This window comes from Canis lupus, chromosome 25 (assembly GCF_003254725.2).
Source record: "Canis lupus dingo isolate Sandy chromosome 25, ASM325472v2, whole genome shotgun sequence".
Lineage (NCBI taxonomy): Eukaryota > Metazoa > Chordata > Mammalia > Carnivora > Canidae > Canis > Canis lupus.
Window position 1 is genome coordinate 44,422,250 of NC_064267.1, and position 15,251 is coordinate 44,437,500.

At 44.6% G+C, this 15,251-nt stretch overlaps 1 protein-coding gene across 7 annotated transcripts in view; it reads left to right on the forward strand.

Moving 5' to 3' along the window:
- Positions 1-10,093: 10,093 nt before the first annotated feature.
- Positions 10,094-15,251, forward strand: part of GIGYF2 (GRB10 interacting GYF protein 2) — a 136,272-nt gene continuing 131,114 nt past the window's right edge. For 5 of the 7 annotated variants that reach the window (XM_025463462.3, XM_025463463.3, XM_025463465.3 and 2 more), the window contains exon 1: positions 10,135-10,224. The gene's annotated coding sequence lies outside the window, so the exon portion shown is untranslated. Of the gene's footprint in view, positions 10,225-13,956; positions 14,027-15,251 lie in introns of all 7 variants that reach the window. The other 2 variants (XM_049101365.1, XM_025463460.3) reach the window with 2 other exon arrangements.

Sequence of the window (15,251 nt, forward strand, 5' to 3'; positions counted from 1 at the left end):
CATCAATGTGCTTTTAGTCTTCTTTGACTTGGGGGGAGAGAGAGGAGTGTTTTTTGCAGGGGCCACATCCAGCCCAAGCTCCTGTGTGACACTGACTCCCAGAAGTAGAGTTAGAAGTGGTAATTAAGGGTCAGCTTTACTCAGGGACACTCTTCGTATTGAGGTTGTCTGTCAGCTGCTCTCCCCTTCCCATCACTGAGAATTCTCAGCTGCAGGCAAAAATCTGTAGCTTGATTTCTCTTGCTTCTTAGATCCCTTGAAACTCTGATGAGGGCCAATGACCCCTCCCTTCCTCTCTCCCATGTAGATTCTAGGGCATTTGTGGACCTGAGTAAGGACTTCTGTCTCACGAGAACACCCATAGCAAAAAAATAAAAAAAATAAATAAATAAAAAATACTCATAGCTTCCCCATGGAGAATTATACCTGTTTTTGCACAAACCCAAGACCTACAATTCTTGGTTGTCATTTTTCAGGTCGGGTCACCTCCCCACAGGGGAAGTGGACACAAAAAAGGGATGGAGATGCTCTTGTTTAGATTTTATTTACTTATTTGACACACAGAGAGAGTGTGTACAAGCAGGGGAATGGCACAGGGAGAGGAAGAAACAGGCTTCCCGCTGAGTAGGGAGCCTGTGGGGCTTGATTCCAGGACCCCGGGATCATGACCTGAGCTGAAGGCAGACACTAAACCAGCTGAACCACCCAGGCACCCCAGGATGGAGACACTCTTACCATACAATCCAGGAAATGTGCTTTTTGGCATTTTCTTAATCCAAGAAATTTTGTCTCCACAAAAACCTGCACATGAATGTTTATAGCAGCTATTTCTTAATTTCCAAAACTTAGGAGCAACCAAGATGTTTTTCAGTAGGCAAATGGATAAACTGGTAGATATGTCTATACAATGGAATATTAATTCAGCCGTGAAAAGAAATATTAGCAATGAAAAGAAACGAGCTGTCAAGTTGCCAAAAGACATGAAGGAAACTTAAATGCATGTTGCTAAGTGAAAGAAGCCAGTCTGGAAAGGTTACACACAGTATGATTCCAACTATAACATCTGGAAAAGGCAAACCTACAAAGACGGTGAAGTAAAAAGTTAGGGGTTGAGAGAGAAAGGGGGAAGAATGAATAGGTGGAGCATGGGGGATTTTTAGTAGTCCTATAATCATCCCATAGAGGTCATTAGACATTAAACAAAATGCACAGAATGTACAACACTAAGCGTTCACCCTAATGTGATCCACAGCCTTCAGTTAATAATAAGGCATCGCTATGTGCACATCAATTGTAACGAACGTAGCACGCTAATGCCAGATGTTAGTACCAGGGGAAGAAAGGGGGGACAGGGAGAGAGGAATATGGGAATATCCTTTCTGCTAAGTTTTTCTGCAAATATAAAACTGCTTTAAAAAATAGTCTATGGATAAAACAAAAAAGGAATGGGGACAACTGTGTAGTTACTTCATTTTGTGTGTGTGTGTGTGTGTGTGTGTGTGTGTGTAGTTACTTCAAGCATCCACTTGCCTCTCTGGACAGCCATGCCCTGCAAGAACTAAAAACTCATGATTGTAAATGATAAAAAATGTGACACAGAACAGGTGAAGACAAAAAGGACAAATAATTGGGTTCATGTAACTGGAGACCAGGGATAGGACTTCTTCACCCCTTCTTGATCACAGAGTCCTATAGATGTTGTCCCTCTACACCTCTCCCCCGCAGTTCCCATTCTCCACCTCCATGGCCATGGACTTCCTGGGCTCTTTCTGGGTCTCTGCAATGGCCTCCTGACTGCTTTCCCTGCCATCATTTTGCCTGCATGGTCCACCCTGAAGTTAGGATAACATTTGGTTGTAATATTTCCCCTTCAGTTTTTGCTTCCCCCACTTTGGGGATCCAGTTCCCTGCTCCCCTGTCCTGCCCTATCGCTTGTCCCTTTTCCCTCCCCTCTCTCTGTCCAAACTGTGCTCCAGGTACACCTGCGAAACCAAGTGGTTCCTAGAAAGTGCGGCTCCTGAGGGCTTTGCATGACTGTCTCCTCAGCCTGGAGCTTGCCCCCTCCCTTCCCCTGGCAAAGGACTTCTTATTGTTGATGACTCAGCTCAGAGATTATCTTCAGGAAGCTTTCCTGATACCCCAGGCTAGGTGAGGTGCCCCTTCTCTGGGTTTCTGTTTCCTTTTTCCTCTAGTATAATCTTCATGGCATTATGCAATAGCCTTCCTTTCACTTCTCTTTTTCTTCTTTGGACAAGGAACTCTGCTTTACTCACTGCGGTAGGCCTAGCATGGTGCCCAGCCTGGGATAGGCTCCCCTGCCTACTTCATAAGGACAAACCGGGTTTGTTGCAGCAGAGATGGGTAAGGGAGGACCTCTATCACCTACTCAAGGACTTTCTAAGCGTAGTGACATGGGAGCCTGGCCTGAGGGAAGAGCTCTGAAAGTGAGGATAGTGGAGATTATGGGGATATCATTCTCACTGGAAAAGTGATGAGTCTACTCCCCAAAGGCCCCCCCCCCCTTTTATTGGGCAATAGGGAAACCAACAAATCAACAAACCAGTTCTGCCTCTGTCCTGGGGGCTGTGTGATGTAATGGGATTTGGAGTCAGATATAAATAGTAGCTTAGCTTCTGTGATGCTCAGTCCTCACCTGTAAAATGATGATGATCATCTACCTGGCACTTATTAGTGCTCAGGACATAATTGGTTCCTTCTCTATCTTCCACCTTGCAAGACTGTAAATCTGCTACCTCCTGAGCCCTGGGTTTCCAGAGTCATAGGCAAAGGATCCCAGGCCAGGGTGGCCCAGTTCTGGCTGCTGCCTTGGACCTTAGCACAGGTGCCTTCTCTCCCATTTCTCTATTCTTTTGAGGTTTCTGACCCAATGAGCCCAAGGGACTCCTGCCAGTGTGCCTGTTTACCTGCCACACCCTCTGCAGCTGCTACTTGCTGAGCCCTCCTGGGTGGATCTCAAGGCCTGACACCTGTGGCCTTGTCCCTGCTCATATTTCTCCCTCCTGACCTTGCCTGTCCACCAGGCCAGATTCTGGCCACATCCCTACTCACAGGGCTGACTTATAAGAACAGTGGTTCCAGGGCAGCCCGGGTGACTCAGTGGTTTAGCACCGCCTTCAGCCCAGGGCGTGATCCTGGAGACCCAGAATTGAGTCCCACGTCAGGCTCCCTGCATGGAGCCCACTTATCCCTCTGCCTGTGTCTCTGCCTCTCTCTCCCCCTGCTCCCCTCCCCCCATCTCTCTCATGAATAAATAAATAAAGAATCTAAAAAACAAAAAAAACACAACAAACAAACAAAACAGTGTTTTTTATAGCCATCCCCTGGGTCCTGTGCTGGTGGGAGGTCCCGGGGGGCAACATAGAGTTCCACAACTTAAGGAAGTGCTGAGCATGGACCTTATCAGGGTTCAGTTGTCCCTCTCCTGCCTCCTTTCTGTAACCAATCACTTTCAGTACTCTGCCACATGGTATCAGTGGAAGCGCACACTGTTCTTACAGGTTTGGAAGAGCAGTTTGGTAAGCTGTTGAAATTGTATCTGTATTATTTACTTTTGTTTTAACAAATCATCCCCTAACTTAGTGGCTTAAAACAACGATTAACATTTTATTATCTCACATAGTTTCTGAGGGTCAGGAATTCAGAAGCAGTTTAACAGGTGGTTCTAGCTCAGAGTCTTCCATGAGGCTGCAAAATGTGAGTTGGGGCTATAGTCATCTGAAGGCTCAAGTGGGGCTGGAGGTCTACCTTTCAAGGTGGCTCTGTCATATGGTTCACGAGTTGGTGCTGGCTGTTGGCCAGAGGACTCAGTCACTTGCTGCATGAACCTCTCTACTGGGCTGTTTGAGTATCCTTACAGCATTGCAACTGGCCTTCCTCAAACAAGTGATACAAGACAGCAGATATAAGCCACAATGTCTTTTAAAATCTAGCTTAAGAAATCATACTCTGGGGGGTGCCTAGCTGGCTCAGTAGTGTGCAACTTTCAATCTTAGGGTTGTAAGTTTGAGCCCCACATTGGGTGTGGAGATTACCTTACACTCAGGTGCCTCTGTTTCTTCAGGTTCTTAATCCAGATCCAGAGTCTGAGGCCAAGTCCAGTCATGTGCCCACATGTTGGGGTCAGAAGGGTTAGTATCTGGACAGTTTCTCTTCTGCAAAGGGAGGCAGGCTCTGCCTCTGGCCAAGATTTTTGTTTTCTCCAAATATGGGAAAGTATTTCAGATGCAGAATAGCTGTGAAAGAGTAGCAGATGTCCATTGCAGAGCTACTCATGAGTTTGATCCAGTGGTGTTACTTCTGAGAATTTACCCTATAGGTAAATATAAACATAATAAAGGGTATATTTAGGGTGATACTCATTACTGCATTGCTTGCAATAGAAAAACTACCGGAGACAATCAGGATGTCTACCAGTAGGGAATCGATTAAGTATATTATGGTACAGACATGTAAGTGTCTGTATACGAGGCAGTCATTTAAAAAATGCCAAGGACACCAAGGCATATTGTTTCTTAGAAAAAGGTCAGGGGCAGAGCAGCACATGAGAGATTCAAAATCATAGCCCAGCCCATGTAGACCAAGCTGCATGAGGTCAGAGACCAACTGGATTTTGGGGCAATCAGCATATCCTCAGCACTTGATGGTGCTGAGAATGAAGCACATCTTACTTGTTTATGCATACAACATTTGGGGGGAAACCTTACCAGAAACTGTCAAGAGTGGGTTACCTCCGTGGGGGAGAACCTGAGGGTCCTGGGTAGGTCTTGGGGGGGGGGAAGATTTGAATTTTTTCCTTTATATGTTTTTGCATTCTGAAAATTTAAAAACCATAGCATGTATTGCTTTACTACTTTTAACAACAGTTAATAATAAAGAGAGGAGACTGACCATCATGAAAGTGAAAAGGGCAGTTGCACATATATATGGGAACCCTCTGCAGTATGAACAGCTGCAATATGAAATCCTAAATAAGCAAAAGACCCAGGAGAAAACAAAACATTTTGGGACACACTGTGGGGCATTTACGTGAAAAAATACATTTATTGAATTCCAAGATAGTTTTTTTTTAAATTTTATTTATTTATTTGAGACAGAGAGAGAAGGGAAGCATAAGCGAGGTAGCAGGAGGGCCAGAGGAAGAGGGAGAAGCAGGCTTCCCGCTGGGCAGGGAGCCCTCTGGTGCAGGGCTCAATCTCAGGACCCTGAGATCATGACCTGAGCTGAAGGCAGACACCTAACCAACTGAGCCACCCAGGCACCTCCCAAGATAGTTTTTTTATGATTAAATTTTCTTGGTATACCTCTGAATGTTAGAAATGAGAATAGAATTTAAAGTATGAAAAAAAAAAAGAATTTAAAGTATGCCATTGTATGGGGTGCCTGGGTGGCTCAGCTGGTTTAGCATCTGCCTTAGGCTTGGGTCATGATCCTGAGGTCCCAGGATTGAATCCTGCATTGGGCTTCCTGCTCCACAGGGGACCTGCTTCTCCCCCTCTGTCTGCCTGCCCCTCCCACTGCTTGTGCTCACTGTCTCTGTCAAATAAATAAATAAATAAATAAATAAATAAATAAATAAATAAATAAATAAATAAAATTCTTTTAAAAAATCTGCAAGTACTTTTGTAATAAAAAATGCTTTAAAACATAAAAATGGATCTGTTTCCATAGTTATCATCTAAGCAGCCTTTCCCTGATGTTTGCTCAGCTCTCTGGCTCTCTATCTTCCCTACCCTCTCTGCTTGTGTTTTCTCTTGTGTACGCAACACTTTCAGTTAGGGTCCCAATCTGAGTGGCCACTGCCCTCTTTACTAACAAATACATCCTTCCCTTTTCATTCACTTCCACACTTTTGTATCCTCCTTCCTTATCTCCTACTCTTCCCTAATCTATTCTTCCTACTCCAAAGACAATTCTAGTCACCAAATTCAATAGCTGTTTCCCCAGCCCCAGATTCTTCTTCTTCTTCTCCTTCTCCTCCTCCTCCTCCTCCTCCTCCTCTTCCTCCTCCTCCTCCTCCTTCTTTTTATTAGCCCCAGACTCCTTGACGATTCTGTAGATTTGGCATTGCCAATCAATTTCTTCTTCTCTCTGTTCTGAGAGAGAAGAAGAAATTCTTCTGGTTCTTGCTCCTTATCTGGTCCTACCTGTAACTTTTCTCTACCTACCAGCCATGTGTTTTCCTCCCCAGAGCCTGCCTTAGCTCCATACTTTTCCTTTCTGCAATTGCTGGTTATGGAGGATTCCCCACGATTTCAAAGATCTCCTCTCTGTGGATGACTCTCAGATCTGTAGCTCAGACCTCTGAAATTTCATTTGGGGCTTTTGCTGGAGGCAATTACATGGGCCTCCCCTTGTAGTCTAGGCTAACTCACAGAACCGTGACCTCAGGCTATATGGATTTATTATCTGGCAGCTACTTGCTTCCAAAGAGACTGTTTTAGCAAACAAGGTAGAAGCTCTATCACCTTTGTGATCTAGCATAGGAAGTCACCTCCTTTCATTTTTGACTTGTTCTATCAGATATAACAGTTCCCTGGGGACTTTGCCTTTAGAAAGGGCAGTGGCAAAGTTCTAGAGGAGTATGTTGGTTGGACAATATTGGTGTTGCCATTTTTAGAAAAATACAATTTGTGGCAGTGTATCAACCAGTATTTGTTACATACTAAACTTGTTTCTGGCTAAATTCCTTCCTCCTTCCTCCCCTCAATGATGTTACCATCAACTTAGCTGTTTCTATCAATGATACAATAAAGGTGAAACTTTGTTATTACCCCTGGGTAGAGTAGGCCTTCCTCTACGGTTGTAACTTTAAAACCAATATTTAATGAAACATTGGAAAGAGAGTGAATGTAGGAGAAGGGGAAGACACCCTTCCTGTGGAGTAGATAATCAAGAATTGATTTGATCCTGTAGGTATTTACCAAGTGTCTACTGTGTGCCAAGACAACACCAACTGCTGAGGATGTAAAGTCAAATACTCCTTCCTCCTCCTCTTTCTCTTCTTCCCTTAGATTTGGTTCCTACTCTCTACAAGCTTATACTTTGGGTCTAAAAATGTGGCTAAGGCGCTCTGAAACACAGTTTCACAGTTTCTGATAAAGTTAGAAATATCACCAATTCCATTATGAGTTATTTACCCACGTGAAATAAAAACCTATGTTTACACAAATACCTGCTTGTGAATATTTATAATGGCTTTATTAATAATCTCCCTGGCTGGAAACAACTCAAATGTCCCTTAGTGGGGGGAATGGATAAGCATATACATAGAATGAAATACTACTCATGAAAAGAAGAAGGGGGAAGGGGAAAGAGGAGGAGGAGGAGAAGGGAGGGGAGGCGGAAGTACTTAAGGAGGCAACAGTATGGCTGAATCTCAAGTGTATTATGCTAAGTGAAAGAAGTCAGCCTCAGAACGCTACATACTTTATGTTTTTATTTATATGATATTATAAGCCAAAACTATAAGGACAGGGTTATTGAGGGATATTATTGAGTGGATGGTGGGACTATTTTGTACTTCAATCTTAGTAGTATTACATACATCTGTATGCATTTGTCAAAAGCTGCAGAATAGCCACTAAAATGCTAAATTTTACTGTATATAAATTAGGCCTTAATTATATATATATTTAAATTATATCTTACATATTTAATTTTATGTATATAGATAAAATTACAGGCACAGATGGCATAGCATCAGAGAGATGGAGGTAGCATGGCAAACTGGTTAGGCACTTGGGCTCAGTAATCACTCGGCCTGGGCTAGAAGGTCATGGCTGAGATTTAGAGAAGGCACTTCTTCCAGGTGCCTGGTTGGCTTTCTTAGTGCTCCAAAATACCATTGCCAGGATTACAAGAGAATGAAAGCAAAGCCCTTAATGAGGTGGTTAGCACGTAACAAGTATTAGTATTACATTTTTTCTTAAAAGTAACAGCTCAGGAGGTAGAGTCTGTGGTCTAAGGGAGGGGATTAGAAACAGCTTCACAGAGCAGTAACATATGATTTAGGTTTTTATTTATTTATTTATTTAAAGATTTTATTTATTTGACAGAGAGGGAGGGAGAGAGAGAGAGAGAGAGAGAGAGAGAGAGAGAGAGGTGGAGAGAGTACAAGCAGGGGGAGCAGCAGAGGGAAAAGGAGAAGCAGATTCCCTGTTGAGCAGGGAGCCCAATGTGGGGCTCGATTCCAGGACCTTAGGATCATGACCTGAACTGAGGGCAGACATTTAACCAATTGAGCCACCCAGGTGCCCCTGCTTTATTTAGGCTTTTAATGATGAGCAGGAGTTATGCAGGTTGGTAAGAAGTGGGCCAAGTGTTAGGAAAGACATTGTAACAGGAGGGAAGAGCATCTGCAAAGGCCAAAACAGAATGGCATATTTGAGGACCTGTATTTTAATTTTTAAAAGGTTTTATTTATTTATTTGAGAGGGGAGGGGAGGGGAGGAGCAGAGGGAGAGGGATGAGCAGACTTGATACTGAACACAGAGCCTGATGAGAGGCTCGACCCCATGACTCTGAGATCATGACCTGAGCTGAAATTAAGAATGGGATGCCTAACCATCTGAGCCACTCAGGTGCCCTTGAGGACCTTTAAATATGGGCATATCTGAAGCAATATGTTCAGGGGAAAGAGGAAGGAGAGGGGGACAATGCAAGTCTAGGGTTCAGCAGAATGAGACTGTGAAGGGTCCATTTGAGATTCTGCATTTCTAACAAGCTTCCAAGTGATACTAATGCTACTGGTTCATTGACCACATTATGAGTAGCAAGGACATAAAGATCAAGGGAATAAAGTATTGCAGAAAATAGGGAGTTGTCAATCACATTGAAGATGGGAAAGCACTAAGTCAAGACTGCGACTGAGAAACTCTAGCTACCAACCTGTAGGTTGGGGATATCTAAGAGCAAGCATTAGGTGGATGAGTCAAAACAGAAGCCACACTGGAGTGGTTGATGATTGCTTGCCAGGCATGGAAATTGGGCGAGTGAGTAGAAACAACTCTTTTGGCTCTGAAAAGGAACAGAGAGGTAGGGAGGTGGTTGGAGGCAGAATTGTCGTTTTCTACCATTAACTTTTATAGTGGAAGACATTCGAGTATTTTATTTTATTTTTTTTGCTTTTTAAAGTAAGCTCTGTGCCCAACATGGGGCTTGAACTCACAACCCAAGATCGAGTTGTATGCTCTACCAATTGAGCCAGCCAGGTGCCCCAACTTTTGAGTATTTTACAAAACTGCTGAGTGGCGCTTGGGTGGCTCAGTGGGTGAAGCAGCCAGACTCTTGATCTCAGCTCAGGTCTCTATCTCAGGGTCATGAGTTCAAGCCCCTCCTGGGGCTCCATGCTGGGTGTGGAGCCTACATTAAAAAAAAGAAAAGAAAAAAAAAAAGCTGTTGAGAGGGATCCTGTAAAAAAAGGAGGTGGTTGGATGCAGAAGGAAAAAGGGGATGACTTGAGAAGGGTTGAGTTCTCAGATACAGAAATAAAAATAAAGGACGCCCCGTTAAATCTGAATTTCAGAAAAACGAGTGACTTTTTAGTGTAAAATATGTCCCCAATATTTCTGGGCGTCCTGTATCTTATCCGGAAGCCACATCTCAAGACTCTAGGATGCATTCCCAGGTCTACCAGAACCGTTCCCCAGGAGAGACCCTGCTCTGAATTTCAGCTTTTGTCATTTCCCCATTGTCTCTGGGACGGCACAGGGGCAGGGAAATGCTGGGTGGGTAGAAAGGTGTGGAAAAGTTCTGGGGCTGAAAACCAGCTCGTAAATGATGAAGAGCTTTTTGAACTGCGAACGGGTTCCGGATTGGGCGCACAGCGCGGTGAGTCACAGGGCCCTGGCCGGCGCCCAAGCGCGGACACCAACTCTACTCAACTCAAGGGCAGGCAGGGAGCTCCATCCCGGGGACGCGACCGCGCCTGCGCCCTGCCGCGGCCCCGCCCACTCGCCCAGCCTGACATCCGGGGCTCGCGCAGGGGCGTGGCCAGCGCAGGGGGGCGGGAGGCCGCGGAAAGGAAGGATGTCGTGGGAGGCTGGAGAAGCGGGTAGGGAGGCGAGGCGGGGCGGGGGCGGGGCAAGGGGCGTGACGGGACGAGCGCGCTGTCACGTGACGTGCGTGGCGACGTGTCGGCCATCTTGTGTTGTTGAGGCTGAGGACTGACTTGGGTTCTGAGAGACTCCCTGTCCCGGACCGCAGGTAACCAGCGACTCCGTCTCACTCCCCTGCCCGGCTCCGCTGCGCGCCCCGACTCCGCCGTCTCCCACCACCCCACACGCAGCCTCCCGGGCCCGCCGCCCGTGCTCGCGTCCCCGCCGCTCTGGCCGGACCCGGCCCAGCCGCATGGACACCCACAGGCCGCCCCGGCAGCGGCCGCGGCCGGCTCGGGCGTCAGGCGAGGGGACAGGTCAGGTGCGGGGCTGCAGGGTGTCTCCTCCCCGGCGACGGGCTCGGCGGCCGCGGGCGCGTCTCGGCCACCGCGCCGGGGGAGGGGGCCCTCTCCTCCAGGGCCCGTTGGCATCGCTGGGGGAGCCGAGGCAGGGAGGAGGGTGGTGGGGTGGGCAGTGTCAGGCCGACTTGCTCAGGGCCGGACGGCTCGCCTCCTGCTGCCCGCCCCCCAGGCCGGCCCCCCGCCCCGCCTGAGGTGCCCGGGGCAGCAGCTGCTCGGGCCCGACAGCTGCGCCCGCCGTCCCTCCTCCCCACACCTGGCCTACGGGAGGTGCGCCTTTGCCTTCCTCGCGGAACATCTGCACCGGGGAGCCTCCTTCCGTGGCGAGAGGACTGGGTCTGGACCAGGCCTGAGGCAAGGTGGAGCCATGATCTGAACCTGGGACGGAGGTCGGGAAAGTCGAGCCCGAGGCAGCTCCGGGACCCCGAACACTCACGTCAGGTTGAAATGGGCATTATTAAGTCTTTTTTTTTTTTTTTTAAGTGTCAGCAGTTTCCCACGAAGCACTTTGAATACTTCAGTTTCGTGACAGAAACATAAATCAGGTGTATCTTTCCGAGCACAGAAGGGTGTGTGAAAGAAGCAGCTTGTATGACCGTGTTTGGGAAGCAGTAACGTTGCTTTGCATTTATGTGGATAAATATCCACTTTGGATATTTTTCTTTTTTTTCCCTTTTTTTTCCTTTTTCTTCTTTTTCTTTCTTTCTTCTTTTTTTTTTTCTCTATCCCTGAAAGTCAAAGCACTTAAAGCACACCTAGTTTTGTCTGTAAAGGAAGGTAAGTATTCCAATTAAACTTAAAAGAAATTGAGGACCGGGCCAGAAGCTGTGAAGTTTCTTACTCAGCGTTAGAGATCTCGGGTTCTAGGCAGTTTGGATTCCCAGTGTTGTGTGCAGGAGAGGTACTCTGCCCCTCTCTGGTATTTCCTTGTTTAGATCCTCATGATTTCTTAGATTTAAAACAGTTTTCTCTTGTCAGTCCATTTCTGCGCATTTAACTTTTCATCTATTGAATATTTGCAGCTTTAGCCTCACGGCGTTTGGTTAGAGCACAAAGGTGTTCTCTCATTCATGGATGGTTTTATGTGTAATTAGGGTACCAGATTTTGGAGTGCCCAAACCGGATGGAATATGTACTTTTTTGTCACATCAGATGTTGACATCCGTAGAGGACACCGGGAAAAAAAATTTAGAAGTGGTGTGTATCTGGAAAAATGTCACACAGTTTTTCTTTACATTTAACACCACGGAGTACACTGGTAATGGTAGTGATTTATTGGGAAAGAAAGGGCTTCACACCTTCTCTCTACTTGATAGAGCGTTTTAGAATTTTGAGACTGAGGCGGCAGAAAGGGACTATGTGCTTTTATTCATTTTATTCATTCATTCATGCATTCACTTATTTGACAACTATTGAGACTCTACTACACCGTTGGGTGCTAGAACCAAAACAGACAGAAAATTCCTTTTTCAGTGGAGCTCATTTCCAGACAGATAAATAAAAGCTCAGGTAAAATATATAGTGTTGTGGTAAATGATGTGGAAAAAAAAAATGAGACAGGGAAATAGGATGATAGGGAGATAGGGATTTGAGGGTTAATGAGGCGGGGGGGGGGGGGGGGGGTTAGTTGATTTTAAGTGCCCTAGGAAGGCTGCGTAGAGAAGCTTATGTTTGAGGAAGGACCTGACACTGGTAAAGTAGCAAATCCTGTAGCTATATGGAGAAGGAATGCTGCAGGCTAGGGAAGCTAGGGCAAACATACTGAGGCAAAAACTGACTGAAGTGGGAGCAGGTCAGGTACTGGGAAAAATATGGAGGCTAGTTTAGCCAGAGTCACAAGCGAGAGGGAGGCTAGTAGAAAATGTGTATCCTTCTCATTGGTTCTAAGTCTAGAGGGGTAATTCAGTGACTTAGAAGTTTTTTTCTACACCTCTTGGAGCTGTAAGAAAGGGAGATGAGATTCTGGAGATTTGGGCCAATATACCCAAGTCCCCTTCCCTCCATATAACACACCCCAGTTTGGAAAAATTCAGGCTGCTCATATAACATATTTTAGGAAGTTGTCATGAAATATCTCTCTTAAAAGTTTTTAAATGAGGTGGATGATAAACTGCCTGAAAGATTTCTCAAAAGGAATGGCTTTGTTTTCTTTTTTTTCTTTTTTCTTTTTTTATTTTTATGATAGTCACAGAGAAAGAGAGAGAGAGGCAGAGACACAGGCAGAGGGAGAAGCAGGCTCCATGCACTGGGAGCTCGACGTGGGATTCGATCCCGGGTCTCCAGGATCGCGCCCTGGGCCAAAGGCAGGTGCCAAACCGCTGCGCCACCCAGGGATCCCTCTTTTCTTTTCTTTTTTTTTTTTTTAAAGATTTTATTTATTTATTCATGAGAGACAGAGAGAGGCGGAGACACTGGCTGAGGGAGAAGCAGGCTTCCTGCAAGGACCCCGATGTGGGACTCGATCCCGATCCCGGGATCAGACACTGGGCCAAAGGCAGATGCTCAACTGCTGAGCCACCCCGGCATCCCCAAAAGGAATTGCTTTCAAAGAAGGGGATCTTTGGAATACTTCTGAATATTTGAAAATGTAGGGAAATTCCTTTGAAGTTTAGACACATCATTAAGAAATATAACCTGGAAGAGTGATTGAATCAGCATATTACATTGTTCTTAATCTGATTAGTAAGAATTAAATTTCTCTTAATTACTTCCGTCCATCCTAGTTTTAAATTCTTCGGGGTCTCTTCCACTAATTTGTATGTCTTTTATAACATCTTATATATGTAGAACTTTTTGTACTGAGTTTATTTCTCCACTTTTACCTTTCAGACTAGTTCCCCAATTCTTTGATAATAGGCATTTTTCTTTGGAAATTTTTTTTCTATTTCCTTCCAGTTTATCTCCATATGCTTATTACTGAGCTATCAAAAATGTTTTCTTTCATTTTAATTCACCTGAGGAATTTAATATTTTGATTTTGAAATGCTTTTGCTGGTGAGTCAACTTGCACATATGAAAAATAATTTGTCATAGCTTGCTTGAAACTCATGAGAAGAAAGGAATTACAACTTCAAGGTGTGAGTGGAGCTCCTTGGCTAAAAGGAGACATAGCAGTAGTAGGGATGAGGTGGTGTTTTGACAAATTGCCTTTTTCCTTCTTGTTCCTTTGTTGAATTTTTGAAATGACATTTCCATATTCTGTCTTTGATGTCATATCAGCTCATTCGTTCTCATGACTCTGCATTTTAAAACTCCATATGTCTGTTTTGTTGTTGACTTTCACATTGGAAGATGACACTACTGATAGTGATTGCTCCTTGGGAGGACCTTTTTGGTGAAAAGATTATTACTGTCCCTTTTACCCTTACCTTGCTAAAGGATCTTTGATTTGTGCCATTTTCAAAGACTGACTTCATTTGCGGTTCTTCATTATCCCCTGTTGATTAAATTTTCAGTATTCTATTTTATTGTGTTTCTTATAGATAATAGTGGGACCAGTCTCATTAGGTTGAATCTACAGCCTATGTTGGTGTTAATCCGGGTATTTTAGAGGCAAGTTAAATGTCCGTTTTCCTTTAGCAGTTTGAATTGCCTTAATATTATTTGGTCATCATTGTAAAACTCTGAACCTAAGCCTTTTTCCCCCCTGTAACCCTCCTCTAGGATTTTATGCTGATAGAGTTCTAGGATTTCCATTCATTTTTAATGCCACGAAAAGTTACTTTTAAATATAAAAGTATTTTCATTCCATAGGGAATCTTACTTAGAGTTGGAGTCATAATATTTCTTCACCTGATTAGCATTTTTAAAATTTTTTAAGCACTCAGATGACTGAGAAATATAGTAGATTGATTAATTATACAGGAATGCAGAATGATACCTTTGTTAAATTGCCCCCACCTTCCTTTTTTTTTTTAAATGGTGGTGTTTTTTTTTTTTTTTTTTAAAGATTTTGCTTATTTATTCATAGAGACAACACACACACATACACACACACAGAGGCAGAGACACAGGCAGAGGGAGAAGCAGGCTCCATGCAGGAAGCCCAAAGTGGCACTCGATCCTGGGTCTCCAGGATCACACCGAAGGCTACAGGCGGCGCTAAACCGCTGTGCCACCGGGGCTGCCCTTTTGTTTTGTTTTTAAGATTTTATTTATTTATTTGTGATAGACGCAGAGAGGCAGAGACACAGGCAGAGGGAGAAACAGGCTCCCCGCAGGGAGCCCAATGTGGGACTCCATCCCAGGATCCTAGTAACTGAAGGCACTGAGCCACCCAGGACTCCTGCTCCCCGCCCTTTTTTTTAAAGTAAGCTCTGTGCCTAACTTGGGGCTTGAACTCATGACCCCAAGATCAAGAGTAGTGTGCTCTACTGACTGAGCCAGCCAGGTACCCTGAATTGCCTATAATTTTTTGGTGAGGTTGAGGGAGGAGAGGGAGGAGGTTTGAAAAACAAAAGAATATTCACTTAATTGGCCACAATTAAGCTTATAAAAATATTTTCAAACTATCGTATACTACCTACTTCAAGTAAAGTATACACTTTTATATTTTCTTGTTAACCATAGTTTCATTATAAGGAAATTGAACTTAATTTATATTTATAATAGATATTCTAGAGCTTGTTCTCTTGAGTTAGGCCCAGAGATGACTTTACTACCTAGTTCTCCCCTTTTCCTTCTGCCTGCCCTTATAGTACATTTCAGTTCATAAAGTTGATTGACCTTTTGGACAGTACAATAACATGGCTACTTTTTTGCAAAATTAAATCAAAAG